Here is a 15,351-nt window from a genome sequence, read left to right on the forward strand (position 1 = left end):
TCAGAATTCCAAACCAATTCGAGATCAAAGCTATGGAAAGTCGCCAAGATCATTCATCTCCAAAACCAGATTTGCGTTCTTAAACTCTACTCTGTCTGGTTTTTACTTTATCATACTTGTCATGTTTATTCGTTGGCTATTTGTTTACTTGTTTTTGTGTGAGTTTATGGTTCAAACATTGAGGACAATGTTTGATTTAAGTGTGGGGGGGTAATCAAGTTGTTTTGCATGAAATTCGTAGGAGTTTATCACCCATTACTTCTAGTGTTGTTCCTTTCTATTTTTAAGTGTTTTTAAGCTGTTTTAGAGTGTTTTAGTGTGTTTTGACACAAAAATCCAAAATTCTCATGAAAATTTGAAAAATTGTTTTGAAAAACCCAAAAATAGTTGTTTTTGTGTGTTTATTTGTGTCTTAGGGTACCTTCCAACACAATGATGGGGATTTGGTTTTTAATTACATGACTGCTAAAGAGAGTTATAAACATGGATGAAAATTTGATTTACTCTTTGGTGTATGCTTGGTTGTGGTTATAATTTATGAATTCACATGCAATCATAAAGGAAAAATCAATTTTTGTAACATGCTTCAAGGAAGGAACTCAAATGAACGCTACAACCTTGTGAGACTTGAGCCTAAACGTTTATTTGGAGAGTTAATAATCTATGCATCATTGTTTTCTAAAGTCGTTGCATGATCTCATTATTCTTTGTTTGGTTGCTACTTAGAAGGCGTTTCATCATTTAGTTCCAAATGCTAGAACTCATGCCTATTTCATTCAAAGCATGCTATTGATTTGCATAACACATATTCAAGATGAAGTTGTGTTGTGACCACCAAAGCCAAATTGCCGTGCCCCTATTTCATACATGATGTGTAAATTAACTAGCACTCAAATTAAACCCTCTTTTTATCAATTGTAGCAATGTATGTAAGTAGGGATCGTTCTAGACCGGGGATTAGGAGGGATTGCAAAATCACTTGGACATGACTCAAAAACGTAAAAACAAGTTTTAAACACTAAAATAGACTCAAAGAATGCAAAACTAAACTTTAAAACACCAAAACAAACCAAAAGACTCAAAACAGCACCAAAACACTCAAAACTGCCTTAAAAACACAATCTGGGCAGTTTTGGACACTAAGCACCAAATTGGACGAATTTGGGTTTTAACTTGAATCAAAACACTTAAAAACACAAAGTAAAACACTTACTAACTAATTTGACACTTTAAAACAAAGGGGGATTGGTTTTGGCCGAATTTAAAAACAAAACAAACTTTGTAAATTAGAACAGATTGTAAAAACGAATTTGATTTAAATGGGTGAATGGAAGGCTAGCTAAGGGGTTCATCTCCACACATGTTATACTTGCATACGAAACGATTTCCAATTGCTTTTCAATAAACCATGAATTCTCAATGCCCCAAGTTAATTAGGTCCGCTTAAATTAACCTTCAGATTTTCCTAACGTTATTGAATTGGATGATTGCATACGACAACCCAAAACATTCCCCACAAGTCCCCTACATAATTGCATAATAGAGATACAAGCAAGAATCATTAAGTTCTATGAAAACCATAAGCATTGACGAAGCACTTGTTACTATGATTGCATGAAACTTATGCCAAGAATTTACTTAACGCAATTGAGATCATCAACCTTTACTACTTGTGAATATAATTCCATAACGATTAGGTGAAATTTCCTTATATCCTAGCATTCAATTTATGCATGATAATCAAGCGTGCACTCTCAACCAACACACACAAATCAATGTAATCCACATAGATAAGTAAATTGAATTCACAACTTATGAAACGCAATTAGAAGTAATCAAATCATAACGCAAGCATAAACATGTATTTCGAATCCCCCCCTAGGCAAGGGGGGGGTTTAGTTCCTCATACGCACAAAACAAAGAGAATTGAATTTAAACATTGAAATCAAAGGAAAAGAAACACCTAGAAATTCCAGCGACGCGAACTTGAATTGCATGAACTTCCGAGCTTCCTTCTCCTCCTCCTTGGTGCGGCAAGGGTCTTGGGACAGGTTTAGAGCCTTAGGGGTATGGATGCATGGTTATGGAGGGATGTAGTAGTGTTTAGGGGAAGGGAATGGTGCGGCAAAGGTATGGAGAGAGTTTGGACGAATTTCTGGAGTGATTTGTGAATTGTGGTGAGTGGTGATCTGATTTAGGGGTTAATATGAGTATATATAGGTACTTAAAACCCTAGGGTAATCAGATATGGACTTGGATAACCCAAATCCACAAGGAAATAGGTCTAAACAATCAGATTTTGCAAAGGAAAAGGGATAAGGGTGCGGCAGCAATGGGATAAGGTGATAAGGTTTCTAGAATGCCTTGCAAGGCAAGGAATTAGGGTATCTAGAAGCTAGGGTGCGGCACCAATGTAGGGATTAAGGATAGGGCTTCTAGAAAGCCCCAAAACTGATAGGAATTGCATGAAACCCACGGCAAGGATGGAAACTTTCTAGAAACTTCTCATTTGTGTCCTACAACACTTAGGAGTCCTTCTAGCATTAGGAAAACATGTCTCAATCCTCTCTTGACTTGGAATTCTTCTCCTACTTCATCTTGGAAACCTTTCCTTCTTGGACTTGGAAATCTTCTTTGTAGCTGCAACTTGATGCCATTTGGATTTAACTTTCCTACTTCGAGTAGGAAACCTTGTTTGAGTAGGAATCTTCATTCTTCTAGGAATCCATCTTCAACTAGGAATCCCTCGTAGATTAGGAATCCTTTGTTGATTAGGATTTCATCTTTTAATTAGGCGCTTTCCTACTTCGACTAGGAAACCTTGCTCAAGTAGAAAACATCATTTTCAAATCTTCAATTTCGTCCATCCTCTTGGCTCCAAGCATATGACATCCATTCCAAGCTCAAATATGCTCCAAAAAGGCTCCAAAATGCATCCTTTTGCATACTTTGCCCTTAGAACCTGAAAACACATAAAACTAGCTTAAAAGACTACTTTACTAAGGAAAAACACTATAAATGCACAAGAACAAGCTCAATTAAGGCGCATAAATATGCTCCTATCAATACACAAACAAGTTTAATTCAAACAGATAAGTAAATTGAATTCACAATTTATGGAATCACAACTGGATGTAATCAAATTATATTGCAAGTATAATCATGGTTTCGAAATTCCCCCTAGCTAAGAAGGGTTTAGTTCCTCATACTCACAAAACAAAGATTATTAAACTTAAACATTGAAAACAAAAGAAAGATTACACCTAAAACGTTCCAGCAACTCTAACTTGAATAGCAAGCACGTCCAAAGGCTCTCCTTCTTCTTCTTTGCTGCGGCACAAGGGTTGGGTGAAGGTTTGAGTGGTAGTTTTTATGGACGAATGGTTGAAAGTATGTATGGTGGTGAATGGATTGTGGTGGAGGATGGATGAAATCTGGTGAAGGATGGATTATTTGATGGTGTGTGGCAAAGGCTTTTATTTCTAGGAAAAGGAAAGGCAAAGGGGACAAGGAAGGGTTATGACACAAAGTGAAAGGGAAAGAGAAAGTTATGACACAAAGTGAAAGGTAAAGGGAAAGTTATGACACAAAGTGAAAGGTAAATGGAAAGTTATGACACAAAGTGAAATGGAAAGGGAAAGGGAAAGTTATGACACAAGTAAAAGAGAAAGGGAAAGTTATGACACAAAGTGAAAGGTAAAGTTTGATGCAACAAGGGGACATGGAAGGGAACACATGGCTCCAAATTCTTCCCTCCTTCATGACTTAATTCCTTCATCTTCTTAGCACATTCCTAGTCTCTTTTGGTCTTCAAATTCATCCATCCACCTTCCTCCATGCATGTGCTATCCATTCCAAGCCCAAAACTGCTTCAAAATGCCCCAAAATACACTTTCTTGCCACTTTAGCCCTTTGGACCTATAAACACACGAAAATAGCTTAAAATAATAAAATAACTAGGAACTAACAACATAAATGCCAAGAAACAAGCTAACTACGTCGCATAAATATGCTTCTATCAGTAAATATTTTAAATTGACGATCGAATTAGTTTATTATGGTATATATATATATATATATATATTTACTAAGTAGATTTTAATTTATTTATTTTGTACTCATAAGCAAAAGGGAAGAAGAAGGAAAAGGGGCAAAAAAAAAAAAAAACACTTTGCAAAACGTAGGTACACCTGCGTCGCGCAAAACAGCTTTGCGCGACGAAGACCTACGTCGCACAAAGTGGTTTTTTTTTTTTTTTTTTTTGCCCTTTTCCTTTTCTTTTGGGGTTCTTGCATTACCTTTTCTTTTCTGATATCCACTTGTGTAAATATTTTAAATTGACGATCGAATTAGTTCATTGTATTCATATAAGGTTAAAGAGTGTAGCTATAAAAAATCATCAAAATCGAAGTTAAAATAACCGTTAAATCCTGATTTTTTGTTTATAGCCGTTGATAGGAGCATATTTATGCGCCTTAGTTAGCTAGTTCTTATGCACTTTTGTTATGTTTTCTTTGTTAAAGTAGTCTTTTAAGCTACTTTCTTGTGTTTTCAGGTTTAGCGAACGTATTACATGAAATGATGCAATTGGGAGCTTTTGGAGAAAAAAGTGAGCTTGAATTGAAAAGGACATGCTTGGAACGCAAGGTTGGGATGGAATTGAAGAGTTGATGATTTGAGGTTTCCTACTTGAAGTAGGAAAGCTAAGCCTAAAAGTTTCCATTTTGGGTTGATCTTTCCTAAATCGGAATTGGCAACCAAAGTTTCTAAAGTTGGAAGTTTCTATTCTTGGAGGTTTCCATTTTCGAGAGTTTCTATTCTCGGTTTTGGGTTTTTGGATGACCCATCCTTAACTCTTGGACCTATGCCGTACCTAAACCCTAACCCTAGCCCATTGTTTCAGCCGCACCTAGGCCTTGTTCACATGCAAAAATCTGATTGGAAATCCCTAAGCCTATGCCGCACCTTTCCATCCAAAAAGCCCTATTTTACAAACCCTAGCCCATGTTCACTTAAGTGCCGCACAAGCCCTAGCCCATTGTGGTCTAATCTGATTTCATTAGGGTTTTAGGTGCTTATATATTTGTGTTTTACCACCCTAGCCGAAAATAATCTTCCCTCTCACTAAAAATCAGAAAACCATCTCCCTTTTCCCCACCTTGCCGCAGCCACCATCACCCAAATCCCTTCCTTGCCGCAGCCATTCATCCATTCCAGCCACCATCCTCCACCTTTAGACACCATTCCACACCTCCATAACTCTTTCCCACACCTTGCCGCACCACCCTACCATCCTAACTCCCTTCTAAAAAACCAAAAACACATCCAGAAACTCCATTCACGCCAGAACCTGTCCCTCACCTTTGCCGAGCCCAACCTACACCCAAATCCATATTCTCTGACCCCAAACCTCCCTAGCCGTGCCCTACACCTATCCTAGACATTTTTCCACCATTCTTCCTCGTCCAAAATCATCCAAAACTACCCAAAAATCCCCTAAACCCTCACTGCCGCAGCAAGGAGAAGAAGAAAGAGGAGCTTTCTGTGCAGATTTCAAAGTGGACTTCTTTGGCGTTTTAGGTGTAATCTTTCTTATGTCTTCGATGTTTCAATTCAATAAACTTTGTGTTGTGAGTATGAGGAACTAAACCCCCTTAGTTGGGGGGTGATTCGAAACCATGTACATGCTTGCAATTTGATTCGATTACATTCAGTTGTTATTTCATGAGTTATGGATTCAATTCATTCATCTATTTGATTGATAACTTATTTGTGGATGTTGATTGAGAGTGCACGCTTAGTTTTCATGCATGAATATGATGCTAGATTATGAGGGAGTTTCACCTAATAGTTACAATCTTAAAATCACAAGTAGTGAAGATCGCTTGAAAACGATCGCGTTGAATGAATTCTTAGCATAAGTTTCATGCAATTCATAGTAACAAATGCTTCGTCAATGCTTATGTTTTTCATAGAACGTAATGATTCTTGCTTGTATCTCTATTATGCAATTCATGTAGGGAACTTGTAGGGAATGTTTTGAGTTGTCGTATGCAATCATCCAACTTGATAAATTCTGGAAAAACTGAGGGTTAATTAGTGCAATTCACGGTTAACTTGGGGCGTTGAGTATTCATAGTTTATCGGAAGAACAACTGAAAATCGTTTTGTTTGCAAGTGTGACATGTGTGGAGAAGAACCTCCTAACTAGCCTTTTATCCATCCTTTTCACCAAAATCGTTTTTACAATCTGTGTTAATTAAAGTTTCTGTTTTGTTTTCAATTTCTGTCCAAAACTATTCCCCCTTTATTTTGAAGTCTTAGATTAGTTAGAAAGTGTTTTGATTTGTGTTTCTAGGTGTTTTGATTCAAGTTTTCAACCAATTTCGTCCAGATTAGTGTAAGTGCCCAAAACTGCCCAGAAAGTGGTTTTTAGGCAGTTTTGAGCCTTCTAGTTGCTGTTTTAAGTTTTAGGTTTGTTTAAGTGTTTTAACTTTTAGTTTTGCATTCTTTGAGTCTAGTTTAGTGTTTTTAACTTTGTTTTTGAGTGTTTAAGTCAGTTTCCAAGCGTTTAGCAATCCCTCCTAATCCCCGGTCTAGAACGATCCCTACTTACATCTTTACTACAATTTGACAAAAAGAGGGTTTAATTTGTGTGCTTAATATATTTCGCATCAAATTTTTGGCGCCGTTGCCGGGGATTAGCAATTTTGCTAATCCCTTGGATTGTTTTTGTTTCTTTTATTTCACTTTGTTTCTGACTTTGTTTAAGTTTCTGACCTAATTTTGTTTCTTGTTTCTTAGGTACTAATGTATGACTAGAAGCTCTCAACCGATTCGTACAAACATCTTGGATTTTGACGACGATTTTGAGAGGAAGTTAAGAAGAGCTAGAAACCAGCAAGAACACCATCCACCCAATTCCGAATCTGACCTTGAAGAAAACGTACAAGAAGAGGAGGAGGAAGCCACGGCAGGGATATTTGAAGAAGTCCAAGGCATGGCCATGGACAATCGTACACTCAAGGAGCTTTCCGCCTCGGGTTTGGATAATGCCGCGCCCTTGTGCATTCAATACCCCATGGCTGCCCAAGGTAAGACAGATGAGTTTGAATTAAAGTCAAGTTTACTTCATCATATTCCTAAATACCATGGCTTGTCCATGGAAGATCCTAACAAACATTTGAAAGAATTTGAAGTAGTTTGCTCTAGTATGACTCCCGTCAATGTTGACGGAAATATCTTGAAGATGAAGGCTTTTCCATTCTCTTTGATGGATAAAGCCAAGGATTGGTTATATGAGTTAGCTCCCGGAACTGTCACATCGTGGGAAAGTATGAAGAGAGCGTTCTTGGAGAAGTTCTTTCCAACTTCTCGCATCATCCTCCTCCGCAAAAAGATAAGCGGAATTCAGCAAGAAGAAGGTGAGTCTTTTCCTACATATTATGAACGGTTTAAATCACTTGTTGCTTCTTGTCCACAGCATCAGATGAAGGAGGAGTTACTGTTGCAATACTTCTACGAGGGTCTCCTACCTCTAGAACGTCAAATGCTTGATGCTTCGGCGGGGGGAGCATTGGTGGACAAGACACCAATGGCTGCCAAGGTCTTGATTGCTAATAGAGCGTTGAACGCTCAACAGTACGAAGGTGTAGGCCAAAGAGGACCCCCACGGCACCAAGTACATGAGGTAAGTTCGACTTCCGATCTTCATTCACAATTGGCTAATCTTACTTCTCTTGTGTCTCAGATGGCCGAGGGCATGAAGATGCAAGGAACAACTGTATGTGGCGTATGTTCCATCCAAGGACATGTCTCTGAAAAATGTCCACAGTTGATTGAGAATGGCGGATGGGAGAGTGCGAATGCCATTGGGTTTCAAGGCCAAAATCAGTCAAGGCATGATCCATACTCCAACACGTATAATCCGGGGTGGCGAGACCATCCAAACTTCAAGTGGAGGGATCCCCAGCAACCTCAGAACCAAGGAGGCTTTAGGCAACAACCCCCGGGGTTCTTTCCCAAAACCTACGGCCCACCCCAAAATCAAGCCCAATCCGGCCCAAGTGCCTCAGGTACGTCTCTTGACAATGATGCACTTCTTAAGATACTAACTAAGTTGTCTAATGGGCAGGAAGATCAAGCTAAGGCTATGCAAAACCAAGATAAAAGGGTGGATCAACTTGAGAAACAAATTGGGCAGATTGCCGAGTTTGTAGGTAAGTTTCGAGATCCCGGACAACTCCCTAGTTCCACCATTCCAAATCCGAAGGGAGGTTTCGAAAGTGCCAAAGCTATCACCCTAAGAAGTGGTAAGGAAGTTGGGGCAGGTCCTACACCAAAAACAGGTCATAATGAGGATGAACTTTTGGAAATGGAAGAGGAGGCATCAAAGCAGCCCACGGCAAAGGTGGTTCCACCTTTGCCGCAAGTCCCTAATGTCCCAAATCTGCCCAATTCGTCCCACAAAGGTAAGAATGTGTCCAATTCAGTTCATACTAATGTTTTCCCTTCAAATGTGCCTTTTCCTAGTAGGTTCATGCAAACGAAGAAAGAAGAGGCCGAAAAGGATATCCTCGAAACCTTTAGGAAAGTTCAAGTTAACATACCTTTGTTAGATGCAATCAAGCAAGTTCCGAGGTATGCTAAGTTCTTGAAGGAGTTGTGTACCACGAGGAAGAGGATGGCGACCAAGGAAGTGGTCAAGGTAGGTGAGAATGTGTCCGCCATCTTGCAACGCAAATTACCTCCCAAATGTAAAGATCCAGGTAGCTTTACCATTCCTTGTGTCATTGGGAACAATAGATTTGAATCTGCCATGCTTGATTTAGGTGCTTCTATAAATGTTATGCCATATTCCATTTATGCATCTATGAACTTAGGAGCGTTGAAAAATGATGGGGTAATAATACAATTGGCCGATAGATCTAACGCCTATCCAAAGGGAGTTTTGGAAGATGTTCTTGTGCAGGTTAATCATTTAGTCTTCCCAGCGGATTTCTATGTCCTCGAAATGGATGAATCGGACCATGCTCCTTCGCTGCCCATTCTACTTGGAAGGCCATTCATGAAGACGGCCCGGACGAAGATTGACGTGTATAGTGGAACTTTGTCTATGGAATTCGATGGGGAAGTTGTTAATTTTAATCTTTCTGATTCCATTAAATACCCTAGTGAGGACCATTCATGCTTTTCTATTGATATAATTGACTCTTTGGCGCAGGGATATCTCGACGATTTAAATGACGATGCGCTTGAAAAAGTCATTACACGAGGCATGGAACTCAAAACAAAGGGGGCTGATTGCATGCATGCTCACGGCATACATGGTTCATCCCATGCCGTGCCCCCTAGTGAGGAATTACTTGAAGTTGTGGCTGCCCTTGAGTCCTTACCTAAGCTTGATGGTAAGTATACTAACCGTGAGTCCATTCCCATTTCGACTAACAAATTGCTTCCATCTATAATTCAGGCACCTATCCTTGAACTCAAGCCTTTGCCAAGCCATCTGAAGTACATTTTCTTGGGAGAAAAGGAAACATTACCTGCCATCATTTCCTCTTCCCTCACGGCACAAGAGGAGGAGAAGTTGCTTCGCGTTTTGAAGGAGTTCAAATCTGCTCTAGGTTGGACATTGGCCGACATCAAAGGTATAAGCCCTACGACTTGTATGCATCACATATTTCTTGAGGAGAGGGCCAAACCAACTAGAGAGGCTCAACGCCGTCTCAACCCTCCGATGATGGAAGTAGTGAAAAAGGAGATCATAAAGCTTCTAGATTGTGGGGTTATCTATCCAATCTCGGATAGTAGGTGGGTTTCGCCGGTTCAATGCGTTCCGAAGAAATCAGGAGTGACGGTGGTAGCTAATGCTGAGAATGAGCTTGTCCCTCAACGTATTCAAACCGGTTGGAGGGTGTGCATTGACTATAGGAAGCTAAACACCACCACGAGGAAGGACCACTTCCCATTGCCGTTCATTGACCAAATGCTTGAGAGGTTAGCGGGTTATGCTTTTTATTGTTTTCTTGATGGTTATTCTGGTTATAATCAAATTGTCATTTCACCCGAGGACCAAGAAAAAACCACTTTTACATGCCCGTTTGGTACCTTTGCATATCGTCGCATGCCTTTTGGTTTATGTAATGCACCTGCTACATTTCAAAGATGTATGATGAGCATATTTTCTGATCATGTAGAAAAGATAATTGAAGTGTTTATGGATGATTTTAGCGTATTTGGTGATTCGTTTGATAGTTGCTTGCATAATCTAAGTGTGATCCTAAAACGTTGTGTTGAAACTAACCTTGTACTTAATTGGGAAAAGTGTCATTTTATGGTTAAACAAGGTATCGTTTTAGGTCATATAATCTCTGAAAAGGGTATTGAGGTTGATAAGGCGAAAATAGATCTTGTACGTCACTTACCCTCTCCGACTTCGGTTAGAGAGGTTCGTTCGTTTCTTGGTCATGCAGGATTCTATCATAGGTTTATCAAAGATTTCTCGAAGATAGCACAACCTCTTTGCCGACTCCTACAAAAAGAAGTGGCTTTTGAATTCACCAAGGAGTGCACTGCATCATTCAACCAACTCAAGGAGTTGTTGACCACGGCACCCATCATTGTTCCACCGGATTGGAGTCTACCTTTCGAGCTCATGTGTGATGCGTCCGACTATGCTTTAGGAGCTGTTTTAGGACAAAGAAAAGACAAGAGGCCGCATGTCATTTACTACGCCTCACGGACGTTGAACGATGCACAATTGAACTACTCCACTACGGAAAAAGAACTTCTTGCCGTTGTCTTTGCTTTAGATAAATTTCGATCATATTTAATTGGAACTAAAGTAATTGTTTTCACTGATCATGCAGCTCTGAAGTACTTGCTCACCAAAAAGGAAGCCAAGCCACGGCTAATTCGATGGATATTATTACTTCAAGAGTTCGACATAGAGATTCGGGACAAGAAGGGAAGTGAGAACGTGGTGGCTGACCACCTAAGCCGAATGGTGCATAATGAGGAGTTGGTGCCGATTTTGGAGACATTCCCCGATGAACAATTGCTGTCCATTAAGGTTAGTGCACCTTGGTATGCCGATATTGTTAATTTTTTGGTGTCAAAACGTATTCCAAGTGAGTTCACTAGGCACCAACGTGATAAACTTAGGCATGATGCACGGTTTTATGTGTGGGATGATCCGTACTTATGGAAATTTTGCCCCGATCAGATTGTACGTCGTTGTGTGCACGATTCTGAATGTCATTCAATTTTGAGTTTTTGTCACACATATGCATGTGGAGGGCACTTTGGTACACAACGCACAGCCCTTAAGGTGTTACAATGTGGATTTTATTGGCCGAGTATTTTTAAAGATGCTAAAACTTTTTGCTTAACATGTGATAAATGCCAACGAATGGGTGGTATTAGTGCAAAGGACCAAATGCCGCAGGTTTCTATCCTAAATGTTGAAATTTTTGATGTTTGGGGTATTGATTTTATGGGTCCTTTTCCTTCTTCGTATGGCTTTACATATATTTTGCTTGCGGTTGATTATGTGTCAAAGTGGGTGGAAGCCAAGGCCACCCGGACTAATGATTCTAAGGTGGTTGCAGATTTTATTAGAACTAACATTTTTGCAAGGTTCGGAATGCCACGCGTGATCATTAGTGACGGAGGGTCACACTTTTGCAATCGGACTATTGAAGCGTTATTGAGGAAATACAGTGTCACCCATAAGGTTTCTACACCTTACCATCCTCAAACTAATGGGCAAGCCGAGGTTTCTAACCGTGAGATCAAGCAAATCCTAGAGAAGACTGTTGGGCCAACAAGGAAGGATTGGAGCTTACGGTTAGATGACGCACTTTGGGCATATCGTACGGCGTACAAAACCCCCATTGGGATGTCCCCCTTCCGACTTGTCTATGGCAAGGCGTGCCATCTTCCTGTTGAATTGGAGCATAAAGCACTTTGGGCCATTAAGAAGTTTAACATGAACCTTGAGGAAGCAGGAAGTCAAAGGAGATTGCAATTGAATGAGCTTGATGAGATACGGCTTGAGGCGTACGATAATGCAAGCATTTACAAGCAAAAGACCAAAGCTTTCCATGACAACATGATCCGTGGGAAATCATTCTCAATTGGGCAGAAAGTGCTATTGTTCAATTCCCGTTTACGTTTGTTTCCCGGTAAGTTACGTTCTAAGTGGATTGGACCGTTTGTTATTACTAACATATCTTCTTATGGTGCCATCCAGATTCAAAGTCTCAAAACAGGTCATGAATTCCAAGTGAACGGACACCGTTTGAAGCCATATTATGAGAACTTTGTTGAACAAACCGTGGATGATATTTCTTTGGGTGCCGTGGGCACAAATGGAGAATGAATGGGCTTTTCGTCCGGCTGTACGACGTAAAAGAAAGCGCTACTTGGGAGGCAACCCATGCAATTCAACAAAGGAAGACCAAGAAATTACTTCAATTCCAGATTTGCGTTCCTAAACTCTTCCCTTTGTTATTTAGTTTGAATCTGCCTATTTAGTTGTTTTAGTTGCTGTATGTGTGGTTCTTTTTGTTTAGTGTGATTTCATGCTTGAAACATTGAGGACAATGTTTGATTTAAGTGTGGGGGGGTAACTAAGTGTTTTAGATGCAAATTCGTGGGATTTTATCACCCTAAACTTGAAGACTTGTTCCTTGCTGTTTTTAAGTGTTTTTGAGCAGTTTTGATGTGTTTTAGTGTGTTTTGAAGTAAAAATCCGAAAATTACATAAAAATTTGAAAAATTTGTTTTAAAAACCCAAAAAGAGTTGTTTTTGTGTGTTTGTTTGTGTTTTAGGGGACCTTCCAACACAATGATGAGGATTCGGTTTGTAATTACATGGCTGTTAAAGAAAGTGACTAACATGGATGAAAGTTTGATTTACTCTTTGTTTATGCTTAGTTGTGGTTATAACTTATGGATTCACATGCAATCATAAAAGAAAAAAAAATCAGTTTTTGTAACATGCTTGAAGGAAGGAACTCGAATTAACGCTACAACCTTGTGAGACTTGAGCCTAAATGTTTATTTGGAGAGTTAAAATCTGTGCATTCTTTGTTTTCTAAGTCGTTGCATGATCTCATTATTCTTTGCTTGGTTGCTACTTAGAAGGCGTTTCATCATTTAGTTCCAAATGCTAGAACTCATGCCCATTTCATTCAAAGCATGTTATTGATTTGCATAACACATATTCAAGATGAAGTTGTGTAGTGACCACCACCTTAGCCAAAAAGCCATGAATCCCCTATGTCATTATGTTCTGTAGGTTTTAACCCCATTGAGCCTTGTTATCCTTCGTTATTTGTTAACCCATGTTTTCCTCACCTAGCCTAGTTTAGGACCATCCAAACCCTTGTTCTTAAAAGTATAGTAAAGCATGATTCAAATTGAATTCCTTTTGATTTATGTTGGCAGAAAACTAGTGTGGGGGAAGTATTTCTTTTGTGATTTTGTGTGCCATAGGCACGTGTGGAAAGAAAAGAAAAAAAAAGGAGAAAAGAAAAAAATATGAAAAGTGTGAAAAAGAGTTGAAAAGTTGAGAAAAAGAGTTCCAAAGTATTGTTTGTTGAAGTAAGGGTCCAAAACAATGAATTTGACCCTAAGGAGTTGTTTAAGTCTTCCCCTTGTGTTTTAAAGTTAATTTCTGCGATCTAAGTGAATTCTAAGTCTCAATTTCATTGCTTTGCTTACTATTGCTTGAAGAACGTTTGTTTTCCCTATCCTTTCCTTGTTAACCAACAACCCAAGCCCCGTTACAACCCTTAACTTCTATCTTGAGTGTTATGTGTTTCAATTTGTGGAGTTTGAATTTGGTATGAGCATATGGTGTCACTGGTTCTCGCATCTAAGTAGTAGCATTCCATTCATGAGATCATATCTAAACATGCTTCTTAACTCTAGAAATTGCGTTCTTTGTGATACATATATGTGAGCATTCGTTTCATATCTACATCAATCTTCTCACATATGACTAGTGTAGGGTGTGGAGTTAGAAAATCTGAGTGAAAATAGAGTGTATATCTTGTAAGGAATTGAGGGAATTCTCTAAGGCATGTTACTACATTCAACGCATTGTTTTGATTGATTACTTGTGAATTAGTAAGTGGTGGCTTTAATTAAGTATGTGCTTGTGTAAAGATGACTCAAATGTGTGGGGATAACAATCTTTAACATGTCATGTGCATTGGAAATCCCTGAGGCAAACGTTGGAAGGTTTAGGTTTTGTTTTGGTTAGTTTGTTTCGTTTTGTTTTCTTTCTTTGTTTGTTTTGCTCGAGGACTAGCAAAAGCTAAGTGTGGGGGAATTTGATAGGAGCATATTTATGCGCCTTAGTTAGCTAGTTCTTATGCACTTTTGTTATGTTTTCTTTGTTAAAGTAGTCTTTTAAGCTACTTTCTTGTGTTTTCAGGTTTAGCGAACGTATTACATGAAATGATGCAATTGGGAGCTTTTGGAGAAAAAAGTGAGCTTGAATTGAAAAGGACATGCTTGGAACGCAAGGTTGGGATGGAATTGAAGAGTTGATGATTTGAGGTTTCCTACTTGAAGTAGGAAAGCTAAGCCTAAAAGTTTCCATTTTGGGTTGATCTTTCCTAAATCGGAATTGGCAACCAAAGTTTCTAAAGTTGGAAGTTTCTATTCTTGGAGGTTTCCATTTTCGAGAGTTTCTATTCTCGGTTTTGGGCTTTTGGATGACCCATCCTTAACTCTTGGACCTATGCCGTACCTAAACCCTAACCCTAGCCCATTGTTTCAGCCGCACCTAGGCCTTGTTCACATGCAAAAATCTGATTGGAAATCCCTAAGCCTATGCCGCACCTTTCCATCCAAAAAGCCCTATTTTACAAACCCTAGCCCATGTTCACTTAAGTGCCGCACAAGCCCTAGCCCATTGTGGTCTAATCTGATTTCATTAGGGTTTTAGGTGCTTATATATTTGTGTTTTACCACCCTAGCCGAAAATAATCTTCCCTCTCACTAAAAATCAGAAAACCATCTACCTTTTCCCCACCTTGCCGCAGCCACCATCACCCAAATCCCTTCCTTGCCGCAGCCATTCATCCATTCCAGCCACCATCCTCCACCTTTAGACACCATTCCACACCTCCATAACTCTTTCCCACACCTTGCCGCACCACCCTACCATCCTAACTCCCTTCTAAAAAACCAAAAACACATCCAGAAACTCCATTCACGCCAGAACCTGTCCCTCACCTTTGCCGAGCCCAACCTACACCCAAATCCATATTCTCTGACCCCAAACCTCCCTAGCCGTGCCCTACACCTATCCTAGACATTTTTCCACCATTC

The sequence above is a fragment of the Malus domestica genome, chromosome 15 (genome assembly GCF_042453785.1).
Source record: "Malus domestica chromosome 15, GDT2T_hap1".
NCBI lineage: Eukaryota > Viridiplantae > Streptophyta > Magnoliopsida > Rosales > Rosaceae > Malus > Malus domestica.